Source organism: Amia ocellicauda, chromosome 19 (assembly GCF_036373705.1).
Source record: "Amia ocellicauda isolate fAmiCal2 chromosome 19, fAmiCal2.hap1, whole genome shotgun sequence".
Lineage (NCBI taxonomy): Eukaryota > Metazoa > Chordata > Actinopteri > Amiiformes > Amiidae > Amia > Amia ocellicauda.
Window position 1 is genome coordinate 5696861 of NC_089868.1, and position 12500 is coordinate 5709360.

General features: G+C 39.6%; 1 protein-coding gene across 1 annotated transcript in view; it reads right to left on the reverse strand.

Moving 5' to 3' along the window:
• Nucleotides 1-12500, reverse strand: part of faf1 (Fas (TNFRSF6) associated factor 1) — a 252547-nt gene that overhangs the window by 192344 nt on the left and 47703 nt on the right. The window lies entirely within an intron of this gene.

A 12500-nucleotide genomic window follows, 5' to 3' on the forward strand; every position in this document is an offset into this window, starting at 1 on the left:
TATTCAGCTTCAACCACATTGCTGGGGAGTTGGTTGCAGATTGTGACTACTCTCTGTGTGAAGAAGTGTCTCCTGTTTTCCGTTTTGAATGCCTTGAAGCCCAATTTCCATTTGTGTCCCCAGGTGAGTGTGTCCCTGCTGATCTGGAAAAGCTCCTCTGGTTTGATGTGGTCGATGCCTTTCATGATTTTGAAGACTTGGATCAAGTCCCCACGTAGTCTCCTCTGTTCCAGGGTGAAAAGGTTCAGTTCCCTCAGTCTCTCCCAGTAGGACATTCCCTTCAGACCTGGAATAAGTCTGGTTGCTCTCTTCTGAACTGCCTCTAGAGCAGTGATATCTTTCTTGAAGTGTGGTGCCCAGAACTGCACACAGTATTCCACATGAGGTCTAACTAGTGCATTGTACACTCTGAACATTACTTCCCTTGTTCTAAATTCTACACTTATGACAAAATATATCCTAACATTCTGTTTGCCTTTTAATTGCTTCCCAAAACTGTTTGGATGGAGAAAGTGAAGAGTCCACATAGACTCCTAGGTCTTTCTCATGCGATACTTCATCTAGATCTGTACCTCCCATAGTGTAATTATAGTGGACATTTTTGTTAACTGCGTGTAATACATTGCACTTGTCCACATTGAATTTCATCTGCCAGGTGTCGGGCCCACAACTGAATATTATCCAAGTCCCTTTGAATAGCCTGTGCTGCCGAGATTGTACAGTGAGGGAAAAAAGTATTTGATCCCCTGCTGATTTTGTACGTTTGCCCACTGACAAAGAAATGATCAGTCTATAATTTTAATGGTAGGAGTATTTTAACAGTGAGAGACAGAATAACAACAACAAAATCCAGAAAAACGCATTTCAAAAAAGTTATAAATTGATTTGCGTGTTAATGAGGGAAATACGTATTTGATCCCCTATCAATCAGCAAGATTTCTGGCTCCCAGGTGTTTTTTATACAGGTAACAAGCTGAGATTAGGAGCACTCTCTTAAAGGGAGTCCTCCTAATCTCAGCTCGTTACCTGTATAAAAGACACCTGTCCACAGAAGCAATCAATCAATCAGATTCCAAACTCTCCACCATGGCCAAGACCAAAGAGCTGTCCAAGGATGTCAGGGACAAGATTGTAGACCTACACAAGGCTGGAATGGGCTACAAGACAAGCAGCTTGGTGAGAAGGTGACAACAGTTGGTGCGATTATTCGCAAATGGATGAAACACAAAATAACTGTCAGTCTCCCTCGGTCTGGGGCTCCATGCAAGATCTCACCTCGTGGAGTTTCAATGATCATGAGAACGGTGAGGAATCAGCCCAAAACTACACAGGAGGATCTTGTTAATGATCTCAAGGCAGCTGGGACCATAGTCACCAAGAAAACAATTGGTAACACACTACGGCGCGAAGGACTGAAATCCTGCAGCGCCCGCAAGGTCCCCCTGCTCAAGAAAGCACATGTACAGGCCCGTCTGAAGTTTGCCAATGAACATCTGAATGATTCAGAGGAGAACTGGGTGAAAGTGTTGTGGTTAGATAAGACCAAAATCGAGCTCTTTGGCATCAACTCAACTTGCTGTGTTTGGAAGAGGAGGAATGACCCCAAGAACACCATCCCCACTGTCAAACATGGAGGTGGAAACATTATGCTTTGGGGATGTTTTTCTGCTAAGGGGACAGGACAACTGCACCGCATCAAAGGGACGATGGATGGGGCCATGAACCGTCAAATCTTGGGTGAGAACCTCCTTCCCTCAGCCAGGGCATTGAAAATGGGTCGTGGATGGGTATTCCAGCATGACAATGACCCAAAACACACAGCCAAGGCAACAAAGGAGTGGCTCAAGAAGAAGCACATTAAGGTCCTGGAGTGGCCTAGCCAGTCTTCCCATAGAAAATCTGTGGAGGGAGCTGAAGGTTCGAGTTGCCAAACGTCAGCCTCAAAACCTTAATGACTTGGAGAGGATCTGCAAAGAGGAGTGGGACAAAATCCCTCCTGAGATGTGTGCAAACCTGGTGGCCAACTACAAGAAACATCTGACCTCTGTGATTGCCAATTAGGGTTTTGCCACCAAGTACTAAGTTGAAGGGGTCAAATACTTATTTCCCTCATTAACATGCAAATCAATTTATAACTTTTTTGAAATGCATTTTTCTGGATTTTTTTGTTCTTATTCTGTCTCTCACTGTTAAAATACACCTACCATTAAAATTATAGACTGATCATTTCTTTGTCAGTGGGCAAACGTACAAAATCAGCAGGGGATCAAATACTTTTTTCCCCTCACTGTATCTGCTGAGCCACCTATTTAGTATCATGTGCAAATCTGCTAACTATTCCAGAGTCCAGATCATTAAAATAGATTAGAAAAAGCAAAGACCCTAGTACTGATCCCTGTGGATCTCCACTAACAACCTCACTCCAGTTAGAAGCAACTCCTCTAATCAACACCCTCTGTTTCAACCAGTTCATAATCCATCTACTTACATTACCCTGAATGCCTTCAGCTTCCAATTTGAGGATCAGTCTTTGGTGTGGAACCTTAACAAAAGCTTTCTGAAAATCTAAATATATCATTATATGCTTTCACGTGATCTACAGCTGCAGTTCAAATATTCAAAAAACTCCAATAAATTAGTAAGACATGATCTGCCTCGTCTAAACCCATGTTGACTGTCTCCAAGAATTGGGTTTTCATTAAGATGCTCCTCTACTTTCTGTCTAGTCATTTTCTCCAACATTTTACAGGTGATGCAGGTGAGACTGATTGGTCTGTAATTTCCTGGCTCAGTTTTGTCCCCTTTCTTGTGGATTGGTATGACATTTGCCGTCTTCCAGTCAGTTGGCACAACCCCTGTTCTAAATGTCATTTGGAATAGTTTAGTTAGCGGCCTATAAATAATTTCCCTTATTTATTTAAGTACTGTTGGAAATATCCCATCTGGCCCAGGTGATTTGTTTGTTTTTAATTCTGCTAGTCCCTTTAGTACCTCCTCCTCATTTATCCTGATCTCTCTTAGGGTTTGACTGGACTGATTGTTAACCTGTGGCATGTCATCTGTCTTTTCTTTTGTAAAAACCTCTGTGAAATACTCATTTAGAACATTTTCCACGTCTTGTTCATTTTCCAAGATACTTCCATTTTTGCCCTTTATCCATTTCACTTCCTCCTTTATTGACCTTTCACTGTTGTAGTACTGAAAAAAACTCTTTGCATTAAGTTTAAGCTCCAAGAGCTATGTTTCTTTCCATTTCCCTCTTTGCTTTCCTGATCCCTTTCTTAAGATCTCTTTGCAGTTCAACATATTCTATGTATTTTGTTTAATCTCCATACCTTTTGTATGCACTATAAAACATTTTCTTTCTCTTTATATTTTTTGCATACTTCTATTAAACCATTTTCGCATGTTTTTGGTCCCCAATTTGCTACGTTCTCTGTGCACCAGTCTAACTCTTCTAAGTGCCACCTTATACCTTCAAGGTTTGTTTTTCTAAAATTGTAGACCATTGTTTTAGACTTGTTTTTTAAAGAATGCCTCAAAGCTAACCATATTGTGATCACAGTTTGCCATTGATTCTCTAACTATTGTCCCCTCAGACTAAATTGTGGTCATTTGAAAAGATCAAGTCAATGCATGCGCTCTCCCTGGATGGTGCTCAACTGCCCTCCCATCACCCTCTGAGCTGTCACTGTCCAATTCGGTGTCCAGCAGTTGGAACCTGTTGGGCATTTCTAGCTCTTGGGATGTCTCTAGGGGTTGTGTGTGCCCTTTTCTGCGGTTACAACCTACTGTAACCCAGCAGTTCTCTACGCTGTCCTGCTCTAAGGTCTCAACTCTCCTAGGTTTTGGCGTGCACACCATCTCTCTCATGGGCTGATTGACCAATTCTTCTATATCCCTAATACAGCGCAGATCAACAAGCTGAGCCTCAAGATCATGGATTTTGATCTCTAGGATTTCCCTGACTAAATCAACTTTCTACAACCTATTTACTTTCACCGACTCAGCAGCTGAACTGAATTGACTTCAATTAAGGCAAACTACAGACAATGCTAACTTCAATTAAGGCAAACTTAAAACAAAATGAGGAATGCTAAGACTGGTCTGAAACTAGGAAAACAACAAGATGGCTGCCTCTAACCTGTACTCTTCTGTGTCTGTCTGTGGCAACTTGTAAATACTCCCAATGTTTTTTTACAATTTTCCAGAATTTGAATTGATCTATCTTAACCGTTGCAATTTTACATTGAGTGCTATGTATTTTATACAATATCTTGATTTTATTGATAAAGAAAAATAAATCAGCCGATTAATAGAAAAATCGGCGTCCCCCCCACCCTAATTATTGTTATCGGTATCGGTTTTGAAAATCCACTATCGGTCAACCTCTAGCTTGGTTAGTTAGTTAGTTGCCAGGAAAACAATCAATTGAAGGGTTCTGAAATCACAAAGTATGACACCACCTGGGTAAGTAATTTATCACATCATAGAATTCTGAAATATTTGTTTACACTAAGAATCGTATAGTTTTATAGTGCATGGAGATTACCACCTTAAAACATTGTAGCCTGTGCTACAAGGTCCAAATAACAAACACAAAGGGACTGGGACACAAGGTTAACAGAATATAACATAAGAGGATCCATCTGTTTTAGTTTCAGCAAGAATAGCATTGCACTACAGTGTGTGCAGAATTATCAGGCAATTATTTTTTCAAGATGATTTCAACAGTTGTACAGATACAATGCCATAAGTGAAGCCAAAAACATTCAGTTTTGATGCAAAATAAAGTTAAGAGACATATCTTCACTTTTTCTTTCTCGGGGGAAATACAACAATTTCCTCAAATCTAAGTGTGCATAATTATTAGGCAACTAAATTACAAATTATTATTTCTCCACTTTAAAACTTAATACATTTACAAGTATTTTTAATAAGTATATAATACAATAATAAGTATAACATAACTTAAAACTTATCAAATAACAGTTTTGGGCCTTTCATAGTGATTCCATGCAGTTAAAGCCACCCTTTTTTTCAATGACAAATTCTATGGATGGGAGGCTCATGAAAGTCAGTTTCTTGATTTGTTCACGACCAATTTTAGCTGAAGCAGCCACCACAGCCTCCCAGGTGTTGTTCAAATATGTGTATTGTTTTCCCTCTCTGTATATCTCATGGTTGAAATGGGCCCGCAAGTTCTCAATGGGTTTAAATCAGGGGAGCAAGGGGGCCAGGTCATTATTCAGTCATTGTTGAAGCCTTTTCTATCTAGCCAAGCAATGGAGTACTTGGACGCATGCGATGGAGCATTGTCCTGCATAAATATCATGGTCCTCTTGAATGCTACAGACTTCTTTTTGTACCATTGTTTGATGAACGTGTCTTCCAGAAACCAGCAGTAGTTTTGGAAGCTGATTTTCAGCCCATCTGCAACCCGAAAAGGTCCAACTAGCTCATCATTAATGATAGCAGCCCACAACATTATCACACCCCAACCTTGCTGGAGCCTGACTAGAACTGGTGCCGTGTCCATTACTGATCCCACCCGTCTGGTCCATCAAGAGTCACTCTCATCTCATCTGTCCATAAAACCTTTGAAAAATCAGTGTTAAGGTATTTCTTGGCCCATTCTTCACACTTCACGTTATGTTTTTTATTCAGTGGGGGTCGTGTTTCTGCCTTCCTGACCTTAACAATAGCCTTTAGCACTTGACACCTTGTACTATGGCTGTTTCCAGGAAGGTTGCAGCTCTGAAAAATGGTTGCACTGGAGGCTTCATGTTTAATTCTCCGCAAATCTTTTGCAGTTAATTTGCGAATACCGACTTGCCTAATAATTATGCACATACTGTACATTGCCTTACTTATATAAGTAGAAGGGCCTTTACAGTCTGCTGTTAAGAGAGCGGCACTACACATTTAAGCATTGTTTTTTCTCAGTCAGAAGAGCATTATACCCTCTGTGAAATAGGGAGGTGGTTTTGCTCCTGCTGCCCTTGTCAGAATTGAAGGAAAGATGGATGTCCAAAAAATGTATTCCTTGAAAAAGAAACATTAGCAGCGGATCTGTGAATTGATATCGCACTGGTAAACGTTTGTGGTATTAAATCTAATGCCAAATGACCTTCCTCGCAGCTTATTTCTTGCACAATGCAAGGAAATAAAACAACTTTATAAACCACCCACTGTACTTAGTCGTGGTTTCATTTTTAGTAAGATGCTAGTATCAAAATATTATTCTGAGTAACCACCATGATGTACAGTTTTGTAGTTTGTTATTAGCAGCTGGGTAAAGTTGTGTTTAATCCCACCCAGCAATGCAGTGCGAGTGGTCACATTTTCGCTGTATTAAAATCAAAATATTTGTGAGTAAACAACCTGAAAATGCTAATAGCTCCTCTAGTTTTAGACAACTTTGAAGTTGTCTGAAAGTCTCTCACGGTTATGCCTAATGTAAAGAAAGCCCATTTGGCATAGGTTTGCATAGGTGATCGTATTTACGTAGTTACGTATTTGTAAATTACTTATGTGTTCAATTAATTCATTTATTACTTATTTGTTTAAATTTGCTCATCCCTTAATTCTGTTCTTGCTTCTTCTCATTAATCTCAAATGTTTTCCTTTAACAGATATTCCGCGGGAGTCGTCTAATTTATGCATTTTGTAATCGAAGTTCAGACATATCAGTACAGATTTTCAATAATCCATGCATCCACCCCCCCCCCACCCCCTCTATAAACCATATTCTTATTATTAATATTTACACTAATACAGAAAGCACATGGAGACGTCTGGAATATATGTACAGAATATTGTTACAGGCATATATGGTTGCCTAACTTGCAAGACAGTACACAGTGTGGTGCCTAGAAATGTACACAAGATTCCAGATTAAGTTTTAAGATTACTTCCCTTGTTTAAAATTCTAAAATTTTGACAATATATCCTAGCATTTTCTTTGCCTTTTTATTGCTTCCCCACATTGTTTGGATGGGGAATGTGAGGAGTCCACAAACTCCTAGGTCTTTTTCATGTGTTACAAGTTCTATTCCTCCCATAGTGTAATTATAGTGGACATTTTTATTACCTGCATATAATACCTTGCACCTCAACTGCATACCTCAGCCCACAACTGAATATTATCTAAGTCACTTAAAATAACCCGTGCTGCCAAGATTGTATCTGCTGAGCCACCTATTTCAGTATCATCTGCAAATGTGTCAAGTTTGCTAACTATCCCAGAGTCCAGCTCATTAATATAGATTAGAAAAAGCACAAGCCATAATACTGATACCTGTGGAACTCCACTAACAACCTCACTCCAGTTAGAAGCAACTCCTCTTATCGACACTCTCCGTTTCCTATACATCAACCAGTTCATAATCCATCTACTTAGATTACCCTGAATACCCACAGCTTCCAATTTCAGGATCAGTCATTGGTTATTAAAAGCTTTCTGAAAATCTAAGTATATCATATCATAAGAATATAAGAACATAAAGTTTACAAACGAGAGGTGGCCATTCGACCCATCGTGCTCGTGGTGTCCATTAATATCTAAGTGATCCAAGGAAGGATCCAGTCTATTTTTAAATGTTCCCAAACTTTCAGCTTCTACCACATCGCTGGGGAGTTTGTTCCAGATTGTGACTACTCTCTGTGTGAAGAAGTGTCTCCCGTTTTCCATTTTGAATGCCTTGGAGCCCAATTTCCATTTGTGTCCCCGGGTGTGTGTGTCCCTGCTGATCTGGAAAAGCTCCTCTGGTTTGATGTGGTCGATGCATTTCATGATTTTGAAGACTAGGATCAAGTCCCCACGTAGTCTCCTCTGTTCCAGGGTGAAAAGGTTCAGTTCCCTCAGTCTCTCCGAGTAGGACATTCCCTTCAGACCTGGAATAAGTCTGGTTGTTCTCCTCTGAACTGCATCTAGAGCAGCAATATCCATCTTGAGGTGTGGTGCCCAGAACTGCACACAGTATTCCAGATGAGGTCTAACTAGTGCATTGTAGTCTTAACATTACTTCCCTTGTTCTAAATTCTACACTTTTGACAATATACCCTAATATTGTTTTCCCCACATATCATATGCTTTCATGTGATCTACAGCTGCAGTTGCATGATCAGAAAACTCAAATTATTAAGACATGATCTTCTTTGTCTAACCCCATGTTGACTATCGCCAAGAATATGGTTTTCATTGAGATGATCCTCTATTGTCTGCCTAATATTTTTTTCAAAACTTTTACAAGTAATGCAGGCGAGACAGATTGGTTTGTAATTTCCTGACTCAGTTTTGTCCCCTTTCTTGTGGATAGGCAAGACATCAGTCAGCACATTCCCTGTTCTAAGTGTCGACTGGAATATTTTAGTTAGTGGCCTATACATAATTTCCCTCATTTATTTATTTAAGTAGTTTTGGAAATATACCATCTGGCCTAGGTGGACTTGTTTGTTTTTAGTTCTTCTACTCCCTTTAGTACCTCCTCTTAGTTTATCCTGATATCTCAGAGTTTGACTGGACTGATTGTTAACCTGTGGCACGTTATACGATTTTCTTTTGTGAACACCTCTGTAAAATACTCATTGAGAACACTTGCCACATCTTGTTCATTTCCTAGCATTTAGTGGTTTCACATCCTGTTTTATTGACCTCTTGCTGTAGTATTGAAAAAAGCTCTTTGCATTAGTTTTAGGTCCAAGAGCTATGGTTCTTTCCATTTCCCTCTTTGCTTTCCTGATTCCTCTCTTTGCAGTTCTATATTCTCTCTCTTGATATATATATATTTTTTTGCATATTTCTACTAAACTATTTTGGCCTATGTTTCTTGGTCCTCAATTTGCTAAGTTTTGGTACACATTTCTACTGAGAAAACTACTTTGAAATATAATCATCCATTTTTCAACTGAATATAAAGTGTGCCCCAATCTAACTAAGTACTGCCTCATACCTTTAAGGTTTGCTATGGATGTATATATGCATACATGCATACAGTTGTAGTACTATGTATTCACATTACTTATTTTACACGTTAATGTGCAATTCAATTAGTTTTATATTGATAATTAACCTACACTAATTTGTCAATTTATCATCTTTGTTGAATAGTGGTACAGAAAAAACAGTACATTACAGTTAATAGACCAAATGGGGGTAATGTAAACTTTACTCTCTCCAATATATATATACTTTTGACAATTAGAAAGAGATAAACCTAAGGAGTTAAGAACACACACAGACAATACAAAATAATTTCAGAAGTGATCTAAGAAGCAGAAGTGAATGCAAATCAATTCAAAGCAATGCATTTTTATGTAATACAGCACTTTTTGCAATAAGTTGCCACTGAGTACTTCAAATGATAAAAGAAAGTTATGTAGATTAGGAATGATAGAAACATGAATAATATGAATAGCACAAAACTCATAATACAGAAAAAGAGAGGAAAAAAAAACATTAGGCAAGGTAGAGAGAAAAACAAAAACTCCTACAAGACAATAGGAGATCTCTAGGGGTCCACAGCTGTGACCATGTAGTTGTCTGCAGCAAGAGGAAGTACTGTTATATAAATTCCCACCAAGCTACTAATATTTGCGTAACATTACAACTTACAAACTAACAAACGCCTTTCTGTCCCAAACATGGGTTGAGAAACCATTGTAGTTCACTGTGGCAGTAAATCAACCCAATTGAGTCACATTACGGTTATTCCAGTGGGTAGACAACTCCGTACAGATGCTATTTATGGGAGGAATGCAGTACAGTGGGCAATTTTTTTTTGGATTAAGTTTTTCATCTCATTTATTCAATGGGAAAACTATTTTAAAGATTTCAAGCAGGCTTGTGTGGGCACTGGTGCCCAGATGATGACATGATAAGACGTAGATAATCTATCTAAAGGCATCTATGTGACTGAAAAGACTGAAAGACTGCCACACAATTACAAATGCATTGGTGTCCCTGATTTTGCCACATGGATAATATTTACTTATATTTATTTTATTGTCATAGGCTAAGCTTTATTGGTTTGTGAAAGTTTCTAATTGCAGTGCAATGGCTGAATTATTATATTATAATTTTTTTTTATTATTATTTATTTATTTTCCTTGGCAGACGCCCTTATCCAGGGCGACTTACAACATATTCTTATTATTATCAGCAGGAACTGCCCACAGAAAAAAAATACAGCAGATGTGGATCTGTTGTAGAACACAAAAGACAGACCTGGGTGGGAAAGTAACCTTACAAGTCAGGTCTGACAGTTTTGCAGATCCAAAAAAAATACATTTCCATGATCTGTGAACACTACGTGTCAATGTGAAATCCTCTGCAAAACTGTAATATTGAGATTGTAAAATGTTGTATCATAAACCTCCTGATGTTGTGATGTCTTGGTGAAAGTTTCAATCTCAACTCTACACATTCCTCAAGCTAATGTCCCAACAGAAACAAGTGATTGTTGGTACTGTAGTCCAGATGCAAAAATTGTCCCTCAAATTCGATCGGATTTCTTTGCAAATAGGCTTGATTTGTTCAGAACACCCTAATGATTAATCCAGTATATATTATGTATAATATTTGACGTGCAATGAAACACAGGAGTTCAGATCCAATAGAGTGTTTACTTCCTGACATTCTGAGCTCTGTACTGGCATGTGTTGCTTCTACCAAAACGCTTTCCTTTTCAACAGCGAGTCTGCTTCCAGTCTATATCAAAGTTGTAAGTATTTTCTGAGGTTTTTTTTTTTTTTTTTTTTTTTTTTTTGGGACGACTCAGACCAAATACCCCCGCCACCTCCACTTTTCAGAATGCAGAGGGGGGGTTGGGGGGGGCATCTAGCATCAATGATTGACAGCATTAGAGAGCTGAATCTCAGCTTTCACGGGATACCAGTCACTCGGCAAAGACAACGGTGAAGAGTAGGGCTGTGCGATATGACGATATACAGTGAGGGAAAAAAGTATTTGATCCCCTGGTGATTTTGTACGTTTTCCCACTGACAAAGAAATGATCAGTCTATAATTTTAATGGTAGGTGTATTTTAACAGTGAGAGACAGAATAACAACAACAAAATCCAGAAAAACGCATTTCAAAAAAAGTTATAAATTGATTTGCATGTTAATGAGGGAAATAAGTATTTGACCCCCTTCGACTTAGTACTTGGTGGCAAAACCCTTGTTGGCAATCACAGAGGTCAGACGTGTCTTGTAGTTGGCCACCAGGTTTGCACACATCTCAGGAGGGATTTTGTCCCACTCCTTTTTGCAGATCCTCTGCAAGTCATTAAGGTTTCGAGGCTGACGTTTGGCAACTCGAACCTTCAGCTCCCTCCACAGATTTCCTATGGGATTAAGGTCTGGAGAATGGCTAGGCCACTCCAGGACCTTAATGTGCTGCTTCTTGAGCCACTCCTTTGTTGCCTTGGCTGTGTGTTATGGGTCATTGTCATGTTGTAATACCCATCCACGGCCCATTTTCAATGGGAGGTTCTCACCCACGATTTGACGGTACATGGCCCCGTCCATCATCCCTTTGATGTGGTGCAGTTGTCCTGTCCCCTTAGCAGAAAAACATCCCCAAAGCATAATGTTTCCACCTCCATGTTTGACGGTGGGGATGGTGTTCTTGGGGTCATTCCTCCTCCTCCAAACACAGCGAGTTGAGTTGATGCCAAAGAGCTCGATTTTGGTCTCATCTGACCACAACACTTTCACCCAGTTCTCCTCTGAATCATTCAGATGTTGGCAAACTTCAGACGGGCCTGTACATGTGCTTTCTTGAGCAGGGGGACCTTGCGGGCGCTGCAGGATTTCAGTCCTTCACGGCGTAGTGTGTTACCAATTGTTTTCTTGGTGACTATGGTCCCAGCTGCCTTGAGATCATTAACAAGATGCTCCCGTGTAGTTCTGGGCTGATTCCTCACCGTTCTCATGATCATTGAAACTCCACGAGGTGAGATCTTGCATGGAGCCCCAGACCGAGGGAGACTGACAGTTATTTTGTGTTTCTTCCATTTGCGAATAATCGCACCAAGTGTTGTCACCTTCTCACCAAGCTACTTGGCGATGGTCTTGTAGCCCATTCCAGCCATGTGTAGGTCTACAATCTTGTCCCTGACATCCTTGGACAGCTCTTTAGTCTTGGCCATGGTGGAGAGTTTGGAATCTGATTGATTGATTGCTTCTGTGGACAGGTGTTTATTATACGGGTAACGAGCTGAGATTAGGAGGACTCCCTTTAAGAGAGTGCTCCTAATCTCAGCTCGTTACCTGTATAAAAGACACCTGGGAGCCAGAAATCTTGCTGATTGATAGGGGATCAAATACTAAATTCCCTCATTAACATGCAAATCAATGTATAACTTTTTTGAAATGTGTTTTTCTGGATTTTTTTGCCGTTATTCTGTCTCTCACTGTTAAAATACACCTACCATTAAAATTATAGACTGATCATTTCTTTGTCAGTGGGCAAACATACAAAATCAGCAGGGGATC